Consider the following 27,963-nt stretch of genomic DNA (forward strand, 5'->3'; position numbering starts at 1 on the left):
TTCAAGAGAAGCTGATTGTGTGTTTATTTTTTTTTTGGTATTTTCAAAACTGTCTGATATGTCTGGCAATAAGTGAGTGGATTTAGTGAGCAGAGGTGAAGGTTAAAGAGGAATGCTGACCGTATCATTGTGTTTTTCACTCTTCCACCTCTGTCCGCCTGGAGAGGAGTCCTCTCTGTGAAACCACACACTTAGTCATCTTTCACGAGAACAAGAGCAGCTGCTCAGACTTTTTTATTTTGAGATCTTGAAGGCATAACAGACAAGTAAATGGAAATCCACTGAAAATCAAACTACTGTGACTTATGGTAGCAACTTTATAATGGAATAATGTGTGTGTTGTGAATTTGGCTTCCTCTGTTTGAACAGGAAACAAATGTTGCGTTCGTTGGTGGGCTAATCTGTGCCTTTCTCGTTTGCCTTTGGTGTCGCAGCAGGACACCAGGCCTATAAATCACAGCCGGCGGCAGCAGTATCTGCTGTCAGGATGACTATAGCCAGAGATGTGATCCTATTTACACCAGACAGCTGTGAGGAAAATCAGCCATTGTTCCCGGCATCCTTGCAAGGCCAAAATTAACAGCATTTGCACTTCAAGGGCTTCAGAAAAAAAATAGTAATTAGGTTAATATGTGTCTCACACAGTGAAATACTAAATTCAATTTTGTCTCTTGCAAAGGCCAACAAAAGCAACAACGGCAACAACAACAACAATAATAATAATAATAATAACTTGAAGGCAATGAATGCCTTCAAGCTATAGATCAGTATGCTCCTCCTGTCTTATTCCATTTTTAGTGTGAGACTGTGATAACGTTAGATGGTATGGCATCAAAGAATTACAGCATGCAAAAAAGCCTGATTCGTTATCCGCCCGTCCACCGTCTAATTACCCTGGTTAGGATCAGCAGTGGGGCAGGGCATGGAGAACAGGGCTGGGGCACACCCTACGCAGGAGGTCAGCCCCCCACCCAACACATGCTATGGGGAGCTAAGAGACCCCCATTAACCAAAGCGTATGTTTCTGGACTACAGGAAGAAAGCAGAGGACAGATAAGAAAGTCATGTGATTTAAGGAGAACATGCAAGCTCCATGTGGAGGATGGATTCAAACCCTCTCCCTAGAGATATGAAGCAACAGGGATACCTACAGAGACCCTTACCAGTCACTTGATTTGCAAGCATTTCATAAGCGTTTTGCAATTATTTTTCATTAGTGAAATTTGTTCAACATAACTTTTTGTTCAGTATAAGCCCCTTCTGAACAGTTTTGTCTTGGTATTAGTGTAAAATATCCCAAAGCACTTGATAAATACACCCTTTGGTCATAGGGGGTGGGATGTTAAATCATTAATGAATTAATCAGCTCTATTCATGTACAGGAGCCCAATGTGTCTGATCAGAAGCACAGGAATAATTGGTTGGGTAATTATCCTTCAACAACAGCTCAGCCTTCAGGGTGAAGAAATAATTGTTTTTGGGTGACATGAAACAGGCACAATTCAGATAACACCTCTCTGCAAACACAGCTCATTGGTTCCTTTGGATCAAATATGTTCTCACTCAGCGGATGCAAAGGCCGTGATTGCATGTGAAACAACAAAGAGGAGTTAGAACAAGGCAAATGTTAGGCTAGCCATTTATTTCCCTTAATTAGTTGATCGAGTAAACCTTTTTAAAGGAGATGTCTCTGTGACAACCATATTCATTCAGTGCAACAATCATTAAAAATATTGATCCATCCATCCATCCATCCATTTGTTGTACCCACTTGTCCTACACATGCTCTCCGGGGTTTGGAGCCTATTGTGGAAGGTGCAGGTGCAAGGCAGGGAATAACCCAGGACGGGGTACCAACTGCAGGGGAAAATATAATTCCACCTCACCTACAAAATATTGAGTTGAGAAAATAATTGTATTCACAGTGTTAGCCTGCAGATGCATCAGGACTGTAACTTTTATCTTAAACTATTAAATCTCCTTAACTTACATTGGAAATCACACATTTGAACTTGGATATTATTAAAAAATATGCTTTCTGGCATTTTACTCCTTATTATTTCTTTAGATACTCATTTGTCACATACTACCTTCCTTTCCTGAGCAGTGTGATAGGAACAGACTTAATTCAGAGCACATTATGCTCTTATGGTCAGATGACGAGCACGTTTTCCCCTTGATGACTAACACTGCAAGCCCCCCCCCCCCAAGTGTTGGGACTTAGGCAAGATGGAACTACTTCACAATGACAGAACTGACAAGGACATGGCCGACCTTGGGCGACATTCAATAAAAATAGTCAAATTCCTCACAAGGCATTTGGCCCAAGACGATGACCCGCACAGAGTGAAGCTGTCTGCTGCCATCATACTGGCAGGCTTTACGCAGATGAGAACTGAACACCCTACAGTGTGGAAAAAATGGGCTAAAATCTATTTAAAGATGCAGACACCAACAGATCTCCACACAGTGAAATGCTGCGTAGGACTGCGCGGATTGATACTGAAATAACGATTCTTACTCTCCGAATTTTTCACTTGGAAATATACAGTAAATGTTTGTGTTATTATAGGCAGCAGGACCTGAACTACTAGGGAAATTACTCAAATTTTACGGTCAGGATTTTTAGTCGGTACAAAATATCGGAATTGGTATCTGTGATACCGACTTTGGTATTGGATCGAATCGGATGGAAAAGCAATTCAGTGCTATTGCCTTTCCCTAAAGCTGAGTGTTCTTTATAAACACCCTGAAACAATTACCTGTTTGCCATGAATCATAGAGAGCAAAATATTTTACAGAAAATTACTGTAGGCTTCAAAGCAGCAGATAAGAAACCACCAGCCTTGTTTCTCTATTACAGATCAAGATTGCAAAAAGTATAAAATTAACAATTTTATGACAGTGATGTGATTTATACATTCTTATTAAATATAGCCATCCATCTTCCATAAGTGCTTCACCAGTACAAGATCATGGTGAGCCCACTTAGCAAATGGAACTGGGCAGGGATACCCTTGATGGGAAGCCAGTTAACATATGTTTACATCATTGTAAAACATATTCATTAGGCATAATGCAAGTATCTGCAATTCATTGTAGGCTTATAAAAGTCATTTGATGTTTATGTATTTTACCTTGTCCGAAATAAAGCTATTTAAAATGAAGCCGGATATACTCATTGCAATAATTCTTACTGTTTTGCAATGAACATGACAGGAAATGCAGAAACGACAGCTGCAATGAAAGCCGGCGACTTGAAAGACATGTTCACAGGGATGCTGATGGGGACTCTTACATGTTCATGCCACGTGTGACCACAGCACAGGCGAGAAAATACCAGTGTCTAGATTGCAGATTCCCCACGAGCCTTTTGAAAGGATTGGGCCCAGTCAACAGATAGTGCAGTAAGAGAAAGGTACACAAAGGGGCGTAGGGGAGGAACGTAGGGTAAGGATGGACCTTCAAGAGGGGTGCGGCTCCTTTAAAGTCAATATTACCGCACCTCCCTTCAACCCTTGTAATCACTCACCCCTGCAAGGTCGTGTCAGAGGTTAACTGATACGAAGGGACAAGAAGCAACTATCACAGCCCAACTTGGGAATTACTGACTACATAAACTGTTATCGACAACATAAATGACTGGGTTTGCTACAGACTCCGTCTGAACTAGCTGAAGCCCAGTTTCATGCAGTGGAGGGAGTATGAGGGAGGGTCCCCCCAACTGATAAGACAGCCTGGATGAGATAGTGAACCCAGCAGTTGACCGCTTTGTTTGAGCGGCTTGAGCAACATGATAAGACTTAATTATAAGATAGGGGAACTGCATTTGGGGCATCCCGGTCAGAATGCATGAGTAGACCTACTAAGGAGTGTTTTCATGTGTGGCCTCTAGCATTCAATCAGCGTTCTTGGAGGACGAGTATCTGCCTGATTAAAAGGACAACGGCAATTGCAAGGGGTTTGGATCATAATCATATAATTGAGGAGTGGAATTACTAAGTAGCAGTCTTTGTATACGAAAATATCCACTGCTAAAGGAAAAAAAAATGGACGAACAACATTCTCTTAGTAATAAAGCCACAAGCAGGGTCTGACAGCAGATGTCAGGGTAGCAGTGCCACAGAGCAAGAAGGTCATGCTAATCTTTGGTATCCGCGAGCACACATGCATAGGCAGCAGCTGCTTCAGACATCACTACCGAGATGTCAACTGTGCCTCACCTCACACCATCCGGTCCCCCCCCCCCCATCCCCCCACATGTTTTACAAAGACTCGCCGAATAGCTACGCTGCTTCACAGCAGTACAGCAAACGCCGGCCGGCGTTCTCACGAATACCTCGCCCGTCGGAACTCTTGGACAAAAGTAAAATTCTTGCGCTGTCGCAATAAAACCACCATATTCGCAATATATATATATATATATATATATATATATCAGATTCAGGCCTGTATTGCTGAAAATGAACAATTGCAGCCAAAAGCTTTTAAAAAGCACTGCTTTCCTCAGACCTTTTTAATATTTAAGCTGACAAGCATTGCGAGGAGTTCACAAGACGCGTGAAACCCAGCCAAGTCATTTCTGCTACTTCTCCTTTCTGCTGAGAGTCATTTCATCATGCTAGGCTTTGGCATTATCAATGGGCTCTTTATTTCCCTTGAACCATGTTACAAAGAATGGATAAATAGATAATCTCAGCTTTGCTTACACTTACAATCTAAATCATAAACACATTTTTTTTCATTTGCAATTTTTTTCTCCCATTAGATCTTAGAACTCAATGCAAACACTACGATTCCTAATTCCTAGTAGTACAGAAAGTATATAAAATGACGTTTTGTCATCAGAGTAATTATAAAAGTACATGAACTGCCAAATATAGAAAGTGCAAGTAAGACCTTCAAATTAAATAATTCAGTCAATCCCATGAATGAATATTAAGTATTACTAATGAAAAATGTGAAATAAAGAGAAATAATGAAATATAATATTAAATTTTAGTTTATCAATACATGGGGAATGGCTCATTAATCATACCTCATATTTGCATTTGAAATAAGGAAGCATGTTTATGTCATTCTCTCAGTTGGACTTATTTCAAGACTTTCAAGACTTATTTTGTTGCAGCTTTAGCCAGTAACCTTTGGCTATTCTAGATCATTAGGCTCCAGGCTGCAAAGAACATGACAAGATTACAGATGGGTGAAAAAGGTGAGAGGAGCTTAATTATAAATGTGATAACAATGGAAATTATGCCCCAGTAAAAGTCTGAGCACCAATAGCTACTGTTATCCAGATTATCTGACAAAACAAGGGATATATGTTGGGGTATATTTCAGAGTAGAATGTCATTTCATCTCAAGGGGCTCTCTACCAATTCAGATGAACAGTATGTCCACAGATTGTGGATGGAAACTACACTGTGAAAAGACACGGCAAAAAACAGTAGGGTAACGTGACTTTGGTTCCACGTAGGCCAAGTTAGCGACAGATTCAAATCCATTATCCAGGAAGATCACGAGGCCATAAACGAAGCCGTTTTTTTTAAATTTAATTTTAAAGCTCAGTATTCAAACACAAATCTGTGGATAATAACAGTAATAATAATTAGTACTAATTAGTAACAATACTAATTAGTAATAGTAATTGTTTCTTAATTTAGCTTTCTGTACTAAAATATGTAGTACATAAGAAATTGACATTTATATTTAACTCATAGAAAATTTATCGATATAATACAATCAATTTAATGACACAAGCTGTTTCCACAGATGGGTAGCACTGTAAAATCGAGCTGGCTGTTTTCTTCATTCGTGCAGAACAGCATATGCTTCTCAACAGCAACATCCAATGGCTCTTTCGATTGTCCGCCATTTGTGGTGGGGATTGATGGACGAAGGCCGCATTGGACGGGGATTTAACTCGGCGGCGCGCTGCTTTGCTGATGGTAAGCCACCTTATGCAAGGACACACACACACAAATGCCAAGAACCATCTTGTGGTTATGCTTGTTCCCCGGCCCTTAGCCTTTATTAATAATAGCTTTCATCAGACTCTTTATTTCAGTCGACGGCAAGAATTTGCCACATGAATGATTCAATTATGGTGACATCCTCATTGCCAACTGCTCAGTTTTTATATTGGCAAGCATTGTTCGGCTGATTGCGCAACCACTGTACTGGTTGGGACTTGAATCTACAGTAACACAAAGCTGTTCGTTTTTATTGTGCAGCCCAAAATTCATAACTAACATTTAATACTTTATTTGGTTTCATATTCTCTGCTATTAGTGACTCGGAGGGAAAATGATATTTTCATGACGTCTTTGTGGGCTACATAGGTCATGTGATGTACTTAAATTTTGGGAACATATTAGCTATAATAGTCGCAGGAGCCGCATAAAGATTAGCAATATACGGGAAATATAAAACAGTCTGGTCAAGATTTGAATGTGGTTTTGGGACAATACTTCTGACTTCACATGTGTTGGAGGGTTGACCTTATTCTTGTCACTTATATTGTGAAACAGGAAAATGCATTTGGGAACCAGGACTGTAAGTAATGAATTACAGCCTGTCAAGATAAGTTTGAGAATTCCAAGATAAGTGATTCTCTGCTTTAATGAAAGTCAGACACATGCCAAAATATATAACTAAAAAGGACACAAGCAGACTGTTCAAGTGCTCGCAATGGCGGATTAAAACGACGTGCCTAAACCTGAAACGGATGACACACAATACCTTCAGTGTAACTTCCTCTAAGTGGCTGCTTAAAGCTCAAGTTGTTCCTTTGGGCAAAAAATATTGGTTATCCTTGATTAGGACACTCCAGTGATCCTGAGCAGAGGATGATGAAACACCAAAGGAACAAATAATCACAGTATAGAAATTGCAAAGGAAGATGGAACAATATTAACACTTATAAATGTAATGTTATACCATCTTATATAACCGTTCATGATTGCAGTCTCATCTATCTGTAGAATAAACTAGGTTATCGTTACATAAAGGGAAGCCAGAATATAGTTGTACATCCTCCGTATTGAAAATCCCCACATAAATGGTAGCAGATTTATGCCCTGGGTAGACGGACTGCTGATTAGGACGGGTGTGTGTATCTTGTTTGTTCAGCAGTCAGTTTGTCTTCTGCCGGGGAGGAGTCAAAGTCCAGGCCTCTCTCCTAAGCCACCTGGTCCATGGGGAAAAAAAAGGACGCCTTGATGTCGGGTTAGATAAGACTTGACAGGGGATGAGAGTGCAGGAGAGAGCACACGCTCACCCAACAAATCACAGCACTTCCTTGTAGGGTACTCATGGTCTGCAGACACTCAGCCACTGCTCAGGTTCAAGCTGCACGCGCTGTGTTTCTGCTCAAGACACAGGCAATGGTCCGGGCAGTGTTCCCAAACCCGAAACCTCCTGCATTCGCCTCCCGTGAACCACTGGTGCTGAACCCTATCCGTTAAACATCGTGCATTAGTGCAACAGGGCACACCTGTGGTTTTCTACACAGGGTTGTTACTCTTCAAAAAAGCTCCTTAGTATGGCTGTGGAGAAAAAAAAAAGTGAGTTTAAAGGGTCAAGCTGTCATTGAAGAGTAATGGAGATCAAATAGGAGGAATGCACCTAATTTCAGCCATAAAACGGAAGGCAATTCATTACGGTGCTAGGCGATTTTATCCATTACCGCTGTCAGCTGTGGGCAAGTACCGCGGGTTAGAGAACATAACATCTGCCGACTCCAACACAAACACTTCAACCCGCATGCGGAGAGATAACCTTTCCCAAGCAGCTGATCGTTCGTCTTGTGCTCAAACGCGACTTGCGGTGCGCATTCCATTCATTGCTCTGCGGACGCTTACACATCAGCTCGTTGAATGAAACTATAGAAAAAAAAATCAGGACAAAATATAAATCAATTACAATCAGCATTCGAAATACTTTCCGGTCACCACGCAATTATATTTCTTCATATTTGAAAGTCCATGTTTGCAGCTCTTTTTCCTGTAATAGTGTTGATTGAGGTATGTGGGGATTCTGGAAACTGGAAACCCGAGCCAAAACGTTGAAAAGAGTCTCTCTTTTTAACAGACCGGAGCCTGATCCACCAGATAGCGGCATTAATGTGGCTAAGCTATTCCCTGCATGCGATTTGTAGCCAAGCTGCAAGTCTGCAGCCATAAAGCGCCTCTCTGTAACTCGCAAGGCCATATGCAGACGCTAGACAACTTAACTATTAAATCAGATGCAGCAGGACATACAATATGTTTCTTTTATTTCCGAGGCATTATGTCTGTCTGCGCACCACGCTACGCATCACAATGCCAGTAGATGGCAGTAGATGCAAACTGTAAGTCTCAGCCACGGGAATCTGACCATTCAAAATGAGCGGGAAGAACTCAGCGGCTCAGCTAATATCACTCAGTGTTTACAACACAAACATTTTTATTTGAATAATCATAATGATGCTAACCAAAATATTTTTTTACGTTTGTCTTAGGAATGTTAAAGTTGAATTCCTTTTAACTTTACAAACATGACGACATTTTTCACCTCCTCTAATTCCTCTTAAATAAATATCGCACGTGGTCCTTTCATTCCGCTGGAAGAAGAAGACTCCCCTTGATGTGCACCGCCCCACCCTGAGGAGTAACAGTACTACAATGGGATGTAGAAATACTCAGCACTTCAGAGAGAGCAAAGGTAGCCCCACGTCGAGTCTCAGAGCGGTCAGAGGAAGCGCAGAGTGCAGAGAGCAAGGAACATCACTGGGACTCGTGGCTCTTTAGATGTTTTCCAGGCTTCTTGCATAGCAAAATCCATCACTGTGGGAAATAAATCTGACCTTTGAGTTTCTCGATCAAGTATACATAGCACCCCTGACAATAGCACGATGTACGGGGGATTTACTGAAGGACGGAGAGACACACATCTGCCATACGGCATACTCAAAGAACTGTAATGATCATATATATTTCATAATGACTTATCCAGCAGAGGCTTGCAGCGAGTCTGGAGATAATGACAGGAAGCAGAGGGCATCAGGCTGGGGATACCCTAGACGGAACGTCAGCCCAAAGCACGGCGTAATGATTATGTCCTGCCATATGTAATATACAGTATATGTGAATGCACATGATGCTTTAAGGACAAATCGACTACATGTTTTATAGTCCCCATTAAGAAAATGTAAATGATTCATACAGATGTTTTATCCATGCCATTTTAACCAACAAAATTTATTATTATTGTGACAACAATGGCGTTTTGAAATGAGCACACATTGTGTGTACAGTATATAAAACAACTGCTGAACTTTTAAAATACATCTGCCCGTAGTTCAATGGCACAAGGACTGACAGAGAAACAAAGTTAATGGAGCATGACCCCGGCCTGTACGAAGCGCTAATCAAATGAAACAGAGCAGCCGGAGAGACAGCCAACGCGACAACTCAAGCAGAAGGAGCTAGCTGCATTCAGGCTAATTCCCCTCGTTCCAGGCCAGCTGGGTGGGGAGGGGGGGACTTTCTTGAGTTGCTCCAGACTCATTCACACTTATTTCATTAGCTTTAACTGTGAAGTTCATAAGAAGGTACAACATTTAGCAATGTGCAATACATTGGGTGTTTCTAGCTATTGAAAAGATCAGGGGCTAAGTCAAGTTTACCTGGGGCTGGTAACGAAGATTGGCATGGGGGCTAAAATACTCGGGGCTAGGCATAAAGATACTCGGGGCTAGGCATAAAAATACTCGGGGCTATAGCGGAGATAACGACGCCCATGGTGCGATCTGTGTCCAGTCATTAAGTAGATGTAAGGCTGCTAATAGCAGCTAATGTTACGTAGGAGGACGGCAATAGTTCCGCATTTGCTATCTTTTCAAGCTTAGGCCGGCACCGCAAACAGAGCGCAGCCTGCGGGCCGCCGCCCCCCTTCCTTATCCTACAGAGACAAGGACTGCAGTCATGGCGGATGATAGCAAAGTATCTGCCTTCCATGGTGTTCCTATCTGTTCCATACCAGAGGGACAAAAATGCCCGGTGTAGAAGTTCTCTTGTTTCCTCTGATGACAGGCATGAGAGAGCAAAGAAGATCTGAATGGCAGCACACAGGTGGCCTAAAATGTGGCAAATATAGCAGAGCGTTTACGTAGCTGTATGAACCATGCTTCAGATTCGGTACGCACATCAGTAGCTGATTTTCGAATATACTCTTAGACTGAATGTCTAATGTACAACGTGGGTAATCGTTACCTATTGATGTAACATCAATGGAGTGCGAATCATCCCTTTTTGCACAACAATAAAACGTTGGTTTAAGAAATAATTTTGGATGGTATTACAACTTTTGTTTTTTTCCTCAGTAAACGACGTCAAAGATTATTCTAAAATCTTTACAAAACACTTCATCATGAAGTGAATATTCAAAAGACTACAGTTTTTGGATGTTGTCCAAAGAGATACGATATGAACTACACACCATTTCTCTGATCCGAGAATTCAAATGGAGAAGTCTTTTTAGTGGTCACTAGTAAAATAAGAAACACGTTAGATGTTTAAAATGCCAGAGAATGCTAATTACATGTGTCATACCATGACAAATGCCCAGAATTATGTGTTTTGTGTGTATTGTATAAAAATGTCTGTGAATTTTAATAAAACAAATTCAAATTGCATTTGTATGTAGATTATGCTTGCACTTATGGAATATATTTATGAATAAAGGCCACTATTCAAATGTAACAGATATGGTTATATTTTAAAAAGGTGATTCCATACTCCAAATTGTTGTGACAAAAGTATCCAAAGGCATTGAATCTAAGTGGTTAAGTAACATTGTTAAATGCATGGCTCTTTCACAGGTAACGCTTAAATTTGCCATCATTGCTAGTGAGAGTGTTTTTTTCGTCAGATTCTTTTATGAAGACAAATGTCCATTCTGAGAAGAATTCACACACATAGCGGTGCTTATGACACCAAATACAATTATGAATTTATAGGGTTACACTGTAAAGGACAATTCATTGATTTGAATGCTTGGAAATGCATGATTGAAATCCATCATTTTTAAATGAGTTTAATCTGGAAGCGTGATCAAAGAAACTGGCACTAACACACAATTCAATCTAATTTCTCATTTTTTCCAATCAGTTCAATGAAAATAATGCAAAAAGAAGATAAAATTTTTAATGTGTGTCAAAATATATATAAGATGTATATTCTAAGTACAATGGTTAATATAATATTTGAGTAATAACATTTCATTTGCATCATGTTTTGTGTTGTAAGTTCATGCAAAATATTTGTTGTCATTTCAACATATTGTATTTCCAAGAATTACATGTTGTCTATATCATTTACATGTCTAGTATGGATATCTCTCAGGGATTTCGTAGGTAAATATATGGTGACAATATTATAGAAATCCCCAGCTACCACATACTCACAGTCCAAGAACACTGTGGCAATAGCTGGCAAAGTACTTTCAGAGTCATACCTTCAAAAAATATTTCACATTTACTCTCTTTTTTGTTTATATGTAGCCATTAAACCTTCTTTGTCTGGAGTTTAAATGAAACAGTTATAAACATTCAAATGCATTTTGCATGTATTTTCTTCAGTACCTATAAGCTTTTTTGCTATTACGTCCTTGTAATGATAATGAAGTTATTATTTTTCTATTAAAAAGTCTCACTCAGGAAAGTGTTTGATTTGGTTTTCCACTTATACAGACTTATCATGACTCAGAGAGAATTTGAGTCACATAGGCTTGATAAATAAGAATTATTTAAGCAAGTTTTTTTTAAAAATGGTTTAAATACAGACGCAAGCCGTCCTTTACTAGTAGAGTTTACACTTGTAATTTGTCTTTGAGTGTATATGCCGCGTCTTAAATGCTAGGAAACTCTGGCCTATTGTCACTCAAACAGGCTGTATTTTTTTTGATTGACAAGACCTGAACAGCTGCGTAGTTCTTTAAGGCTCATTAAAGCAGCCATGTGGCTTGGCATTTGCTTTCGCTCCCTGGGAACGGCGGCTCTCGGCATAGGACATCCGTGTACCCAGCCCGCCGTTCCAAATGTGTCATTCATCCAGCACCTGAAAAGACGGGGTGGAAAGAGTGGGCAGATTGTTGGCTGGCAGTGAGCTGTTTCACCACTGTTGACAGGCAGAGAAGAAGGCAGGTAGTCTTGTATTTAAGGTATGGGACTTGAAGTTCCAGGTTCAGGGGTGAATGGGATGCTTAGCTGTTGAGCTATAAGATATTTACTCTGATTTTTTTCCTCCCCAGTAAACTATCTGGGCGAATAAACAAGAAAACTATAAAACTGCACACTTGGCCTATAAGCTTCGGCTAGAGTAACAATTTGGCTGGAACAAAGCTCAGGAATTTAATAAATACACAAAAGTGACATCGGGATGTTACCCTAACTTTTTAAAGTGCTTCCCACAAAAAAAAAAAAAACAAAAAAACCCCACAGAAATTGTTTACTGACCTGATGCGGATTTTTTTAGGCTGATGTCAGAACTCTCCCACTGTGGCTCGCTTTCAAAAGCTGCAAGCCGTTGAACAGAATTCAGCTGGGTTGTCTGAACAAGTTACCGTAAAAACAATAATCACTTTATGCTTTGCTGCATGTCATCAGTCATCGTAGGTACATCAGCAACAATGCATCATTTAAATCACCAAGTTCAATCCAGCATAGTCCAGTACCTCGACTCTTATTTACTGGAACCTTCCATTGAGATAGATTGTATCTGCGATTAAACACTTGCTTTTATCATCTGATATTTCACTCACAAACTATATAATGCCTGAAGCTCATTATCAGGCACAGATAACATCTCCGCATTTAGCTGCTGAAAGGTTGTGACTCTGTTTCTAGTTGTTTTCTGCTTTGTCAACAGACAGCATACAGTAGTTCTCCTCTCCAAAGGGCATAGCTGCCCATGGTATATAACACAAATATGAGGAAATAATAAGAAACTAAGGATATTTCAAAAGAAGATGGGACAGCCCCAGTAGGACTCCTTTCCGACGGTATTATCCGAAAGAACAGACTATGATAAAAGGAATTGAAAGCTTATTTGATTTGGACCTGTTTGTGGGACAACAGTCAATGGAGCACAGTTCTCAGTGCTGGAGCTGTCTGAGGATAATGCAATATGAACGAATTGTATGAATTTTGCATACTGTACCGTCCCCCGTGGCCAAAGAAAACACTCACAAAAGCATTGACAGAAGTTGCAAATACAAAGAGAATATTTGAATATATGCAGAGTACAAAGGAATAATATTGTTGGTCAACGGAAAATTTCAGCAAAACCATTTTAATGGGCCCTCTATGAAAATTACACATCAAGTTATGACTAATTAAAGCAATAATGAATGTAGCATATGTAAAACACCCAAACAACAGGTTTTGTTAAGTTCTAACATATGCAAATTCTGCATATATAGCTAACATATCTTTAATATCAATAATATTTAATATCAATAATGCAAAACTATTCTCATTCTCTTTCTGGAGCTACTGTAATAGCAGACAACAATAATATATGGAGAATTTTAAATGTCAGTACTTCATAATTATTGATATGTGCTGGTAACTTTATTAATACATATTATTATTAATGTTAGGGTCTGTGGTGATACAGCTTTAGAAGTAATAAAACTCCTCACAATTTACTCTAACATTTGATAATACCTAATTTTATTCAAAAATGTATTATGATGGATATCCACCATTTATTTTAGGTAGTTTGAGCTTTGGGAAAGACCTAGTAATGAAATTTACCCAAGGTAAACATTGCACTGTATAAAAATACTTCTAATATTCTAAAGCACAAGATGCAAATCAGTTTTGTCGAAATTCTAAGAAAAGAAAAAAAATCAATATATAAAATGCAAACAAGCAAAATGTGGCTTGGATTCAACAGGTCTGAAGCTATTATGCAGGATTCTGGATCCATTCTCCTATAAAGGATATTTTAAATTCATATTGGTCTGGTGCAGATGGAAAGCACTGTTCCTGAGTCTTCTCATCTTGGCCTACATAGAATATTCTCTAAATGACCAGTGTGCTCTGTGAGATTTAAACATGGTGATAAAACCCCGGTAAGGTGCTTGACTTCTGCTTTGCCTGAGACCTCTTGCCCCACAGATTTAACCACAGGCACCACGGCAGACATGTCACTGTGATGCAGAGCATTGCAGGAATCCATGAAAATCTCCCCGGGTTGTTAAATTATGGGATTGAATCCTCCTTCTTCTTATTATTATTATTTAATTAGTAATTTTATTTTCTTAGAATTGAATTGCTGCATATAAAAACTGTTGATAGTTCACTCAGAGAAAGAGGGAAGCTGAGAAATGAAGAAAAGTAGATGCGCGTGTGATGTTGTGAATGATGCAAGCTTCTGATGCATGTAGAAGCATGTCTGATTAGCAAGGTGGGTCTTTAAACATCTCATGCTAACACCTCCGTATGAACTAGCCTATTTACAACAACATCCTGGAAAAACCTTAAAACACTGTGCTATGTCTTCTCAGATGATTAATGCCACTGGTTTGTTGGCAGTACGACCCAATCTAAATGTCAGAAATTGGGTCCGAAGTCCGATGGCATTCATTCTTTTTATTGCAGAGTGACCATGTGTATAGTAGAAACATTCCGGCACATGCCTTCATCAGTGCAGATTGTGTCTTGCTCCATAAATAGGCTGGAATCAGACACAACAGCATAGCTGGAAAGGGGCAAGGACTCTCTGCTCTGATTAAAGATCAAACAGCAATCTAATTGAAATAAGAGCAGTATTTTTGAGGCATTATTTTCACTTCCTATGACTACACGTATCAGACTGGTAAGTAAAAATTTTAAAATAGTTTTACATTAATCAACAGAATACAAAGCTCATAAAATTAATCAGAACTGGTCACAGGAAGCATGGGTGAATACAGATGTCTTCATGATGTCTGGGGTTTGTTTTTTTTAAACTCTTTTGTTTGTTCAAAGTACATGAGACAGAAATTCCCTTCTATGTGTAGGAAATCACCTTGTCATGAACATAAACATCCATCATTTTTGTGTGAAATTCCCTTTAAGTGGCCCCTGTCCAAGTGGAAGCCTGCCCAGACTTCCCAAGACTTGAGAAATGTTTTTATAGACATTTAGAGACCAATGGAGACCATAGTTAAACGAATAAATACAGAACTCCATACAATGTATGTCATGAACTTAGCAGTCATGAACAATATAGCTGGGACCAGTAGTAAAAATTCTACAGACATGAAAATCATTGTCAGGTCAGGTCAGGTCAGGTTGGGGAGCTTGCACTGGTGCAGTGCATTACTGCACCCACCACATGATGAAACACCTTGGGATCCCAGTTGGCGACCCCCCCAAGCCTACATGAGGTTCAGTCCCACCCTCCAGAAGTGCCCATCTATCTGCCGCAGCCAGTTGTTACATGGTCGTCCCCTCAACCTGGTCCAGCCAGTCGGGTCCTCAACAACCCCCCCCTCAGGGAATCACGCCACATGGCTGTAGCATCTGACCCTCCCACACAATTGTCAAAAGTATAATAACTGTTCAAAACTCATTCCAGCTGTAAGGTAAATAACATTTAAAAAACACCCGGTTCTGGCTTTTTGTATTTCTATTGTAATTGTATAACTGTAAATATAATTGTGGATACGATAAACAGAAAATGGAAGGCTATATCAGCCACATTCAATGAAAGTATGAGGTAATGTCATAAATTGCGTAATGCAAGTCAAAGATCCAAAAAACTGAAAATATGCATCCCACTTCACAGTAAATTTGAGGTTAAATGTATTCTGAAAGTGCACATGTGCGATGTGCCCTCCATGTTATGAGAACATGCACGCTTCTGAACAGAGGTTCAGTGCAACCACAAAAAGTAATCATGTGTAAACAAGGGAAGGATGATCCAATGGGTTTTATCCATCCATCTCTCTTTCAGCGATGAACAGAACCTGGAGTCTATCCCAGGCAGCATAAGACACAAGGCAGGGAAGCCAGTCCATAACAGCACATATGCATGATCATACACTATTGAGTATCTCCAGTCAACCTACCTGCATGTCTGCGGACAGTGGGAGGAAACCTGTGTAACACGATTTTGATCTCCTCAAGAGTGAAAGTACAATTAAAGATGGGGTCAAAACTCTGGAGGCAACACCGCCACCCACTGGGCTACAATAGTGTGCATCACTGTCCCATTTTTTTTCAATTAATAAAGACACGCTATGAATAGACATTACACAAACCGGGACCAGAGACTGTTTCCTGTGAAAAGTCATACACCGTCTAAGGAAACATCTTTATACTATTATTACAGATACTGGCCATTCCATTATGGATGAGGAGTAAATCTCCAGAAAACCAAACTTGCTGAAGGAAATATAATTGGATTCTCTTTAAACAGTATAAATATACTATCCATGTCACCTCAGGTTACATTTAAATGGTGTCTTCATGGCCTCAGGTAGCTTTGTTAGGTGTATTGGAAGATAAATTAAATAGGCCATCAACTGGGACATCACACTGATTTATCATTTTAATATCTCTGTAACTGCTAATGTCTAACCCAGGGAATCGCACCCTGAAAGAGACTGAAGCTTTTCAGAAGTGATTGAAATTTAATGTTGCATGAATACAGTATGTGGATGTGTGTGGCAAAGTGTGTGTGTGTATAATTTTATTTTCATATAATATTTTTCAGTACATTCAAGCTAATAACATCAATTTAAATGTGATTTAGCTAAAAGGGGTGATTTAATCTGTCTTTCACTCATTCTAAATATATATATATATAGATAGATAGATAGATAGAGAGAGAGAGAGAGAGAGAGAGAGAGAGAGAGAGAATGGGACAGTTTAATTCTGAATATTTTGAAATCATTAGCACATTCTGCCGTCTGACAGGCAGCTAAGACAAAACAGCTGACTTCTTTCATGTGAAGTGTACAAACAGAAAAAAGTTCTTCGCTGTTACTTTTTATGCCTGAAATAAGGTGCCTGTCGTTTGCTGGCCATGGTGTATGTGCATGTGCTTAAAATAAACAAGGCAGATTTTTTTCCCCCTCCATTTTTCCATTAGATTCAATTCTACTCAATACTGAACTTGCGGACAAACATTCAAGTGTCCCGGAACTTGCCGGAAAGGGTCTGGAGGGGTGATGTGGGGGACGGAGGAGCAGGAAGGGGGGGGGGGGGGGCTGCCGGGTGGCAGGATAACCGAGCAGCTGCTCATCGGTGGACATCTAGTGCTGAGGGGCTGTGCGCCTGCATTCTCAAATAAAATAAACATCCTGTGCAAAATAGACGAGACACCTCCTTTTCATGGCTTTGTTTTATTTGTTTTACACAAGCAGCTGAAAACACAAAATGGGATTGACCAGCTAAAATGAGAATTTACAGGGTTTCCAATTCAAGGACTTTGCAGGGGAGACAGAGAAAACTGTAGTATTTTCCTCCTCCTTCTTTGTCTTCTTCAGATTTTAATTTTCACCTACTTCCACTCCTATTTATCTCTCACATTAATAATCACCACTCACCTCATGGTATATTTTCCTGTGCGTTGTTGTACATTCGGCCTTCAGCTCTTAGCTTTGCCTCCATACACTAGTCATATACTGAATTTTGTGAGCAGAATCATTCTACATGACCATCCACATTTACAGTTTATTTACGTTCCTTTCCAACGCATTTTTAAGGTGCTGTATTGCTTTTCTTCTCACAAATATTCCGCTCCAGTTAAGTATTGCACCAAATCGGTACTCTGGAAGAACGACAGGAATCTATTTTTTCCTTATGACATTGTCCAACATATTGTGATCATACAGTACCTGAGGTACGGGCCCACAAAACCATTTAATATGTTTTTCACATTTAGGTAATCGACAAATGTCTGATCTTCACATACTCTTCTGAAATATGGATTGAAAATTGTAATTGTATTAAAGCATCACCACTGACACAGTATAAGACTTATTATTAGAAATCCCAGCTTGATACATACAGGCCAAGTAAACACTACTCAAGGCTCTGTTCTGTTGCTCCTGAACCATGAGATTTTGTTGCCTATAGATCTGGATCACATTTACATTTATTTGTGCAGCAGCTGCATCTTGCCCAAAGCGACGCAGCGGCGAGGCAGGTTTTGTAATCTGTTTCGGTTTTTTGTCCTTCAGTTCCGGCCTCTGGTTTTGGTTTCTCCGTGGCTCCACCACTGCGTTCCAGAACCTCCCATCTACGGAGAGGCCCCACATCCCAGTGGTTGCATACTTCCTGTGGTGTCCTGTCCAGTGGACACAGGAATCCTCAGGAAGAAAACCAGTCAGGATGAGTGGGATGCTTCGGAGTTTCAGGGTCCCGTATGATCTCACAACAATAAAACCCATTTTACCAAACCCCTTCAGTTCCGTTCTGAAAATGATTAGATGAAAATTAAGTAACACACAGTAGCCGTACAGAGCTATCTGTATTGTCTTTTAACATTTTTAACGAAACCTAGTTATTTCCTTTTAGCTACATTCATTTACTTCTGATTTATGAGACCATCGGCCAGATTAATAAAAGATCATCCTATGAATCTGGTTAAGCAAAATTTGTGGTTCCAGGAAAATTTCCCCAGGTAGATTCCACAAGATATAATATTTTTTCAAGCAGTCATGATGATTTTGACTTTTCTTAGGTCTTAATAAAGTTTATTCCACTGTATACAGTATATTCAAAATATTCCCTGCATTTTTTCCATGCAAATAACATTAAACCCCCACCCCCCTGCACTTTTTCCATGCATGTAACATTAAATCCCCCCCCGTGCCCTGGCTGTTTGCTGGGGTGGTGTGTGGCCCTGAGGGTTAAGAGTCTGTGTTTCAAATCCTGTGGCCGGCAGAGTAATCATAGCACCAGTGGACCCTAAAGTACAATCATTAACCCTAAAATCTGCAGCAGAAAGATGCACAATCCCCAAGCCTCTCATCTGTATATGTCTGTCATACGATTGCAAGATGGCTTAAAAAAATCCTACATGCTTAGTCAATACCAAATCAAATCATCATCTTAACTGATCATTTATATACCTGATGCACATTGTTTGAAACCGATTATTCTTTTAATTTCTCCACTTACTGTGCCCTGTTAAAGTTTACATTTTTATTCCAATAACCCTTGAAAGTTTATATACGCTGATTTCCCATCTAAATTCCATTCTTTGAAATCCCAAAGACTCAATAACACCCATTTTTTTCTGCTAGTTCACATTTAATGGGCATTATTAGTCTTTCTTATTGCCATTCCGAAAGTAATTAGAAAAATAATTTTACTTTGGCCTTATTAGAGGGAATAAGATGGGCAAAATTAATGTTATATACCAAAGAAAAAGTTATATTAATAGCTGGAGTTTGAAATGCATTATAATGTAAAAACTGTTTTTTTGTTAAAACATTATACTAGTGAATGCATAACTTAAATACTTTATAAAACAATTAATATGCTTTCGCCATTTTGGAGAGCACAACATTAGCATAAGAGGGGCAATTCTGGAAGTATTGTTATTAATGTTTATTTATTTAACACAAACTGTTCACATTTCTGAGAGGTTTATTATGGGATGCCTCTCTGCTCACACCTGGCTATTCTGTGGAGGATTAAAAAAAGGGGGGGGGGGGGATGTTTCACCTCAGCAAAAAAAAAAAAAATCTTTAGCTTTCAGGTCAGGAACAGCATGTAATCAGTATGGCAGTAAATTACAAAACTGCTGAACACTCGATATGGCAGTTTTAATTCACTGGAGATACAAGTGGCCTATATTGTATTCATGCACTGCATTGCCGGAGAACAAAATCCTCCCATGTTAAAACTTCTCATAATTGATGTGAAATACTAGTCCCCCTTTTTTCCCTTAATTGCCTTGCAGCTGGATGCAGTTTTAGCTGATGTTGAGCTGAAAGCTCGATTGTGCGCATTTAGAGACATGATATGCATTATCTACCCCCCCCGACTGAGCTGAGCATGACCATCTTGAAGCAGCATATATGTTTTTATAGAGCTCTCAGCGTGACGCATCACTGCCGTTTCTCCGTCAACTGTTCAAAAACAGCTCCTCCTAGGGCTCCTACAGTTTACAATGCGCTAAATTAGCTGCTAAGAATTCCAAAGAATAATGAACATCTGTGAACTAATATGCACATGTCTGGGATGCTGTGTGGCTGTGGAATCCGTAAAATAAACCAAAAGTAAAATGTCTCCTGAGCGCCACACAGTTTAAAATATGCAAATGAATGATATTTAATGCAAATGTCTCATTAACAAGCTTATGAGGAGTGATCTGTACAGGCTGGAAGACCTCTGGGTCAGCTCCTTTTTATATCCACAGCGAATCCTATTTCCACGTTAAAGCAGGTGTGGTAGCTACAGTGAAGACAAAGCGTTACGTGTGTCCTTGAGACAACGCAAATGTTGCCATTAATTACACATTTCCAGAACTGACCCGAGGTTATGCATACTCATAGATAAACTGTAACACCTTTAATTACAAGATTATTCAAATAAATGTAAACATGACATTCAGTAGACATTTATCTTTTTTTTACTGTATTGTGACAAATAATAGAATGAAAAACATTTTATTAAGGGATAAGAACAATATTAACCACGAGCCACGAAATCGTTTCAAACTGATCGTTTCATCTGAGCTGCTCTAAATTTTGTTAAAACATGGGTGGAGCCATTTTTGTTTTCCCAAAGCAAATCAAATGCAAAGCAACAAGGTAGACTAGAGTAAATGACAATGATTATGGCCTGGTGCAATCTGACACTAATCCTTGCCATAGGAGATCTTTAAATTACACCCCGAAAGTTTACCCTAAAGCCATACATATTGTGCTACAGTTACACAGAACCAGTTATGATAAAATATTAATGACTTGCAGCAATATATACATTCTCTAGAAAATTCACAAGCCATTTGAGTGTACTCTGCAAATATTAAACTGGTATTTTTTAACCCATGGAAAGGGCTCTGCAGAGCTTTTGTTTATTTATTTAAAAATGTGAATAAAGAACAGCATGATGAGTTCATTGTAGAACAGTGTGGATATGGCTCTGATTAGCCCTGATAATATAGAAATGGAAATTTGGGTGTCAGTTTTTATTTCAGCATGAGACTTTCCGATGGCCCCTGAGTGCTTCAGACATCGTTTCGATGTCACACGCGTTCAGACGACCATCACAAATGTTTAGAGTTGAGACTGGTGTACGTTCACTCGCGTGACCGGCGTCCTGCGTTTTCCGGGGCCGACTCGAATGACACACCGTGAGAGTTCGACTGCTGCCGATAGCTTACACGTGTGGACTGGAGCGGGACACTGCTGAATATTTCGGGGGGGCTTTTCACGTTGAAAACGATACTGTAGCTGAAGCAACAGGCTAATTAGGAGAGCACAGGGAGACATTTTCTTTCCAAATAAGTTTTGATTAAACATACTTCCTCTTCTTAGAGAGGCAGACAAACATAATTTTATTTTTGGTTGTTCATTGCTACGAAGTCTGGAAGGAGCTTAATATAACGCAAGCCACTCCCTCCCTCAATTACTGTCTTCCTGACATAAAACACTGTGATTGCAGATACAGAGACCAAGATATTCCTTGAAGCTGTAATTATCTCTGTGATCACAGCCTATGGAGGGAAGCATGTTTACATAAACATATTCAGTCTGACAAATGTAAATTAAATGAGCGTATTAAAAAAGGGCAAAAAAGAACTGAGCCAAATGGACGTAAATGATCCTGGACGTAAACGATCTAGTGATCAAGAATTTAACGAAGGTTTTTTTCTTAACTAACAACACATGATTTCATAGACATTGTAGATAAATAGCACTTAAAAGACACATTTTAGAGTTAACCCTAATTAATATTTAGTCTGTAATTGTCCCTGTCCCTCTGTCAAGCATTATAAATATCATAAAAATATCTGCAATAAAACCAGTTTACAAAGAACAGCACAGTATAGTAAATTATTTTAAACGTTACCTTGCTACTAAATGTACAATGAAGGGCAAGCAGAATCGCAGCTCCTAAGAATAAGCTGGATTGTGTTTTTGAGGGAGGGGAGAATGCAGTAATTTAAGGTCCATTCTCAAATGTGGATGGAAAGAGGGCTTCCTGGGGGCTGTTTTGAACTCTGACACTCGTAACCAGAGCACAAAAAAAGGCCTGGATGGGGTGTGTTTGTCTGGAGTCTCTGGCTGACCCAGACCAGGCTCTCTGAGCTCTGCCGGTCCTGAGGAGGCTCTTGGTAATGGACCATGCGAGGCTGGAGCATCACCTCACCCATCTCTAATCCCCCTCCCCAGCTAACACAGCGTAAATCTCTTTATGGCTTCACCCAGGGCCTTATTTATGCCCTCAGTGGGACTTTGTTCTCCTTTAAGAGGCTGTGTCTTAATATAAACCAGATATTTAGAAAAAAATCCTGCTGTTTGGGGACTGAGATAAGAGGAGATTTATGCTGAAGGGCAGGGCAGGGGAGCAATCACCGGGCCTTTGAAGCACTGGCATATGGTGGCATATGGTCTTCCGGCGAGCACCAAGATGCTTGTTAACAAAGAAATTTGGAAACAGAGTGTATTTACGGTTTGTTCCAGTGCTCTTGCTTAGAAACATTTATCAGACAGACAACAAGGTCTTGATACAGAGTTCCGAACAAATAAGAAATGTAGGTTACAGGGCTTCCTGTTTCTGATTGGACGAGAGGGCCCTATAGTATTACAGAGTTGGGGGGGAGGCACTTTCTCAGATGGCCATAGTTATTATTTAACCAGCTGATGCACAATTGATATCCTTCAGGGTTCTGGAGGAATTAGACTCTGAAAGTGGTTATGAAACTTCTGACATGCTTTGCCATCCAGTGAAATGCAGTGCTCTAGTTTTGTTAAGGTAGTTGCCAGAAAAAAAATAAGCTGCCACCACAGAGATTAGCGTCATGCTAAGAGATGAAGGCAAAGAAAAGGATTTATTTTTCACTGGAAAGATACACTGCAGCTGTGGGACAGTTTTAAATTGAATATCATTTTAAAAATAGTACATATATATTTTGATGATATTCAATGATAAAATTCAATAATAGAATCATAATAATAAATACGTAGTTGTATTTAATTTCTTCATACATTCTTTTCATTTATCCTCTACCACTTTGTTTAAATAATTAACCCTTTTCACCCTAGTCAATAATTTATTAAAATTTTATAATAATCTTAAAAGTGCTTCATGATTTTTTTTTACCTTTAAACATATATTTAATTTACAAAGAAGCCCATTTTTGATTGTCTAACTGCAAAAATTATGACAGCAGAAAAAGAATGTTGACGGTAATCTGTTAAAACCCCCATCCATTTTCTATAAATGTTTGGCTAGTGCATGGTCGTAGTGGCTATTAAAATGTATATTGGCCTATTTCATTCAGTAACTGACCAAATAAAAAGCTTGACTGGCGATTCAATGGTGGAAAAATGAAGGTAGGAAAGGTTTTTGCTGAAGGAGCCTAATGTGTACAATTTTATAGATACAGGCCATGGATGTTTCTTATTGTGAAAGTTCTGATGAGTTAATTCTGTGCTATGAGCAAAAACACAGACATATGGTGAAAGATAGCTACTTATACTGTTAGTATTGACATGATGTTGATGTGTCATTAACATATTCATGTTCTGAAGAAAGTTATAACACAAATGAAAGAGTCAGTTTAGCATTTACAATTCTGCTGACATGGGGGATTTTTGTGAGTAATTACTATTCAAATTTCTTATTCTCTTATTTGACCAAAGCTGTATGATGTCTTAGATAAAAAGGTGTACTTATAGACCTGGAATTTTAATGCTCCCTGCTACCAACAGAACAGAAATGGTAAAGCAAACGGCCTCTCCAGAGGATTACACATTCCTCAGACATCTGTGCAGGGAATTCCCAATAAAAGGCGGTAACTGATAAATTGTACAAATGGCTGCACACTATAGTGGGGCAAAATAGTCTGAGAGGCCCAATCCGTTAAAATCGTGAAACTTGAAAACAATGACTGCACAGCTGGTGATGCTGTGATGACGGAACATATAGTGATGAGAGAAACCACGCAAAAGTCGGGTCTGATCTGCAATGAATGTAAGAAATGAGATCTTACTGGTACTCGACTAACGTCATATCCAGGTAATTATACCATATTTATTTGTTGAACCTGAGCATTAATATTTTATTTACACCAATATGCTCTTTTTAAAATGGAATATATTTTGTCAAACTGCATAAAATGGTTTTAAACGAGTCGCTGCTTATCTGTACAATCTTATTGGAAAATGTACATTTGAGTAATAAATTCTGCACAGAACTGAAGCATACAAGAACACCCCAACAACACATAAAATTTTAAATTCCAGATTGATTTGACGTATACTAAATGACCTTATTATGTGCAGTCAAAGGCATTAGATTTAGACTTTAAACACCGGAAAATTTGCCAGGCTCCAATGTTGAACCCTAGCCCTATATCTGTCACTTTTTATTGCTTAATTTATCCCCCTTATCTCGATCACATTATTTAGGTTCCAGGAGAATCTCACTCCTAATTCATTCACAACGTTAAAGTAACCGCTTCTCAACATCACCGAAAAACAGGAATTTTAGAAACTGCACAACAAATTAAACCCACAAAGCAGAGTCATCGGCCGTTCTTCTTGCGTCAGGTTTGAATTTGTTTTGTGATTAAATTGGCCTTGAAAGATGTAAGGGAAATTCATTCTGTTGTTGCCAATTCTTTAGAACAAGGAGAATTGCACAATTTAATCTCATGACAAGTTTTTTTCCTTTGACTGTTGATTTAAAGCTACATACATTAAATTTGGATTCAAAAATAAGACAAGGAACTTCAGCAATGTGGTCGCTCCAAGTCAAGTAGATACTGTGATCAAAGGTTTTTACCTTAAATAACAAATAGCAAGGAACCAGCATTAAACAGAGTTTAAAGAATTAGTTCAAGTGTTTCATATTGTTCAACGACATCGCAAGTAATATGCAATGTATTATTCAAATGATTTTTATAGAGCATGAAAACGAATATGCCTGTTGTTATAAAGTATGTTTATACAAGTTAAGTTAAGTCATGGTAAATCTGACAGCCTAGTTTTCATTTCTTCTCTTCAAGGAATGCTTGAGCCCGAAGGATTTGTGTTTCGTTCCTCCTTGTTTCATATTTGCAGTTGGCGTACGTTAACTATGCTAAGAATAGAGAAGAAAAGCGTGTTGCAATATGCTTTCATTCAGTGTGTATAATGCTTTCTGGGCTGCCAACACTTCTTGGCTTGAAATATTTCCTGCCTGCACTGAGGATTAATCTCGAGATATCAGCACAGGTTCCTATTATCAGCATCCTGTTGTATGAATCACCCATTAACACACCATTGTTGGCCTGCAGTGACCTAAATCTTTCCAATGTGGAGCATTTGTTAAAATCCAAAAGCATATTTCTTGATGTTAAAAACCGGATAATTCCCTCACAACAACGATGCAGTCAGTGATGCAGGAGTATTTGCGATCTGGATTTTGCTCAGTGGGTGGCTAGGTTGCGTCACTCCTCCAGGGTTGGGGGTTCAAATCCCATAGCTGCTCTGTGTGTGCAGTTTGTGTGTTCTGCCCCTGGTTACCTCTGGGAAATCTGGTTTCCTCACACACCCAATACACACAGTTAGGGAAATGAATTTCTGACAGTGTGTTAGCTTTTGTGTTCTGCAATAAACATCCCATCCAGGGTGTACCCTGTCCTGGTGCCTTATGCTGCTTGGGCTAGACTCCAAGCCCCCTTGTAACCCTGACCACGATAAGCAGTTAGGAGAGATTTATGGATTTTACTCAATATTTCTTCATTATGGTCACTAACGATTATTCTCCAGGTAAAAACTTTAAGCTGTTTCTTTTGCTCTGGAATTTTTTTTTTTTTACAGTGATGTGAATTTCAGCTTGTGGTGATTAAATAAAACTAAGGTATCGGGTGACTGAGAATAGATTTTGTTTGTGCACTACAGTGGAGTTTGTCACATTGTATGTCATTACAGCCCCGCGCTCAGTGTGCTGAATGCGCAACTGCCTGCAGCTGTAGAGAAAGAAAGTGTTCTTTGTGGAAGAAGAATTCCACCCAGAATTAACAGTGACGTAAATGTGACCTAAAGGAAACCTTGATGAAACGCAAGCGATATAATAACTCTGCGCTTAATAATCAAGATCTGTGTTCCGCACATACTGAACTGAACAACTCATATCATTTTTTTTTAAAATTTCTTTACAGAAAACAGGAAACACAATCATTAGCGTTAATGTAACTTTAATACAAAACACCCCCCTGTAGACCATAAAAGTACGTTCCTCTGCGTCCCTAAGGTATCTTTTTATGCAAGCTGAGTTTAAAGTCAACATGGCCGTAATCCCAAAGTCGCAGAAGAACACCGCACAGTAAATCTGTCCACCAAATTCAAAGAAAAAGGGGTCACTCACAGCTCATTTGTAATTGGGCCACACTGCATGAGAGATCTCTTTGGGGGATCAGGGCAGTTTTAATGTGACGATTTATTCATAATCTGGCTTGGTAGAATTCGTATAGACAAACTGAATTCTGTTCCCGCTCATTCTTGCAGCCTTTTCAGTGGCCCAAATACATGCCTTTGAGAGCTTGAATATTTTTCGTCGCTCACGTTGATAAAGCTACAGTTTTCCACCACCTGCGCTGATACTAATTAAAAAAAAATGCGCCTCATATTTCAACATCTTGGGGGAAAAATTTAAACGTGCGTCAGGAGAAAAAAAAATCGCAGTAAATTACTAAAATGAATAACATCGGGCTACTCCTGAGGTTCAAACGCTGGGTAAACATGACCAATGGTTTTCTGCTAGACTTTGCTGGACAAACAAGTTGGTAAGCAGAAAGCAGTCTGGGGGCATTTGAGTTCCCCTTATCACATTACATCCAGACGACACGTGATAAACAGCAATACCCTCAGCACCTTTTCCAAAAGAGCAAAAATATATTGATTTTCCTGAGTGAAAATGATACAGAACCTGTGATCCCGGGACGTGTTTTTCCAGTACTTGTCTGCTTGGTTATGATGAATCCATGCTTTGACCTACCCGAAAACACAGAGATGAATCCATTTAGACTGGATTTTGCTTTGCTATTGTGTTTAGGAATAAAATCCTCACAGGCGGGTTCTGTAACAATGTTGCAATGTTGGGCAGCTTTTAGAGATCTGTGTCAACCATACAAAACCTGGTTTTAAAAACTTTGCTCTTTGTATATCAGATTATTTTTTTTTTTAATCTTCTGTGACTATACATTTTTCAATATACTTCAATATACAATAAATTATAAATGAATATATTTTAAAAATTGCTATTGCAACTGAGGTAAATAAGGAAGTGTGAAAACATGTTTGCATGCATCTTTCACAGTTGTAAAAAAGTAAATAGTCCCTTACTGAGGGTTTCTTCTTCGACTCGTTGGAAATTCTTGCACAGATTGGCGGCTTCCCATCATTTCTATAGTGCACTTTCTAGGGCACACTTTTCCCAACGTGTTTTCACTTTCCTGGCACTTCTCCATGGCAATCAGTAGTAGACTGAAGACACCGCTTTCACACTTCAGCATTTAAATCCCACCTTTGCCACTCATCATATAAAAACAAGCTTGTTAAAACTGCCGCGAGAGAAGCTGCACTGGCCTGTGAAAATACTGCTCTTCAGCGATCCAAGTGCTGGAGACTGTCTGCGACCCTACTGAGCGTAATGAACTGCTGGGCGGTCAGAGGAGACTGAAATTCCTACTAAAAAGAAAAGTCTCGAGGGACACTCATTCGGGCCGAGACTGTGTAAGGTCAAACCCTTTTAGAAGG

General features: G+C 39.3%; 1 long non-coding RNA gene across 1 annotated transcript; it reads right to left on the reverse strand.

Annotated features, from left to right (window-relative positions):
* On the reverse strand, nucleotides 1–27,864 carry LOC140593176 (uncharacterized). Its single transcript, XR_011993437.1, has 3 exons — nucleotides 27,550–27,864; nucleotides 27,134–27,198; nucleotides 1–175 (listed from the first exon to the last, which is right to left on the reverse strand). It is a non-coding gene; the product is annotated as an uncharacterized lncRNA (long non-coding RNA).
* Between the last annotated feature and the right edge of the window lie 99 nt (nucleotides 27,865–27,963).

The sequence above is a fragment of the Paramormyrops kingsleyae genome, chromosome 10 (assembly GCF_048594095.1).
Source record: "Paramormyrops kingsleyae isolate MSU_618 chromosome 10, PKINGS_0.4, whole genome shotgun sequence".
In the NCBI taxonomy this organism is placed as follows: Eukaryota; Metazoa; Chordata; class Actinopteri; order Osteoglossiformes; family Mormyridae; genus Paramormyrops; species Paramormyrops kingsleyae.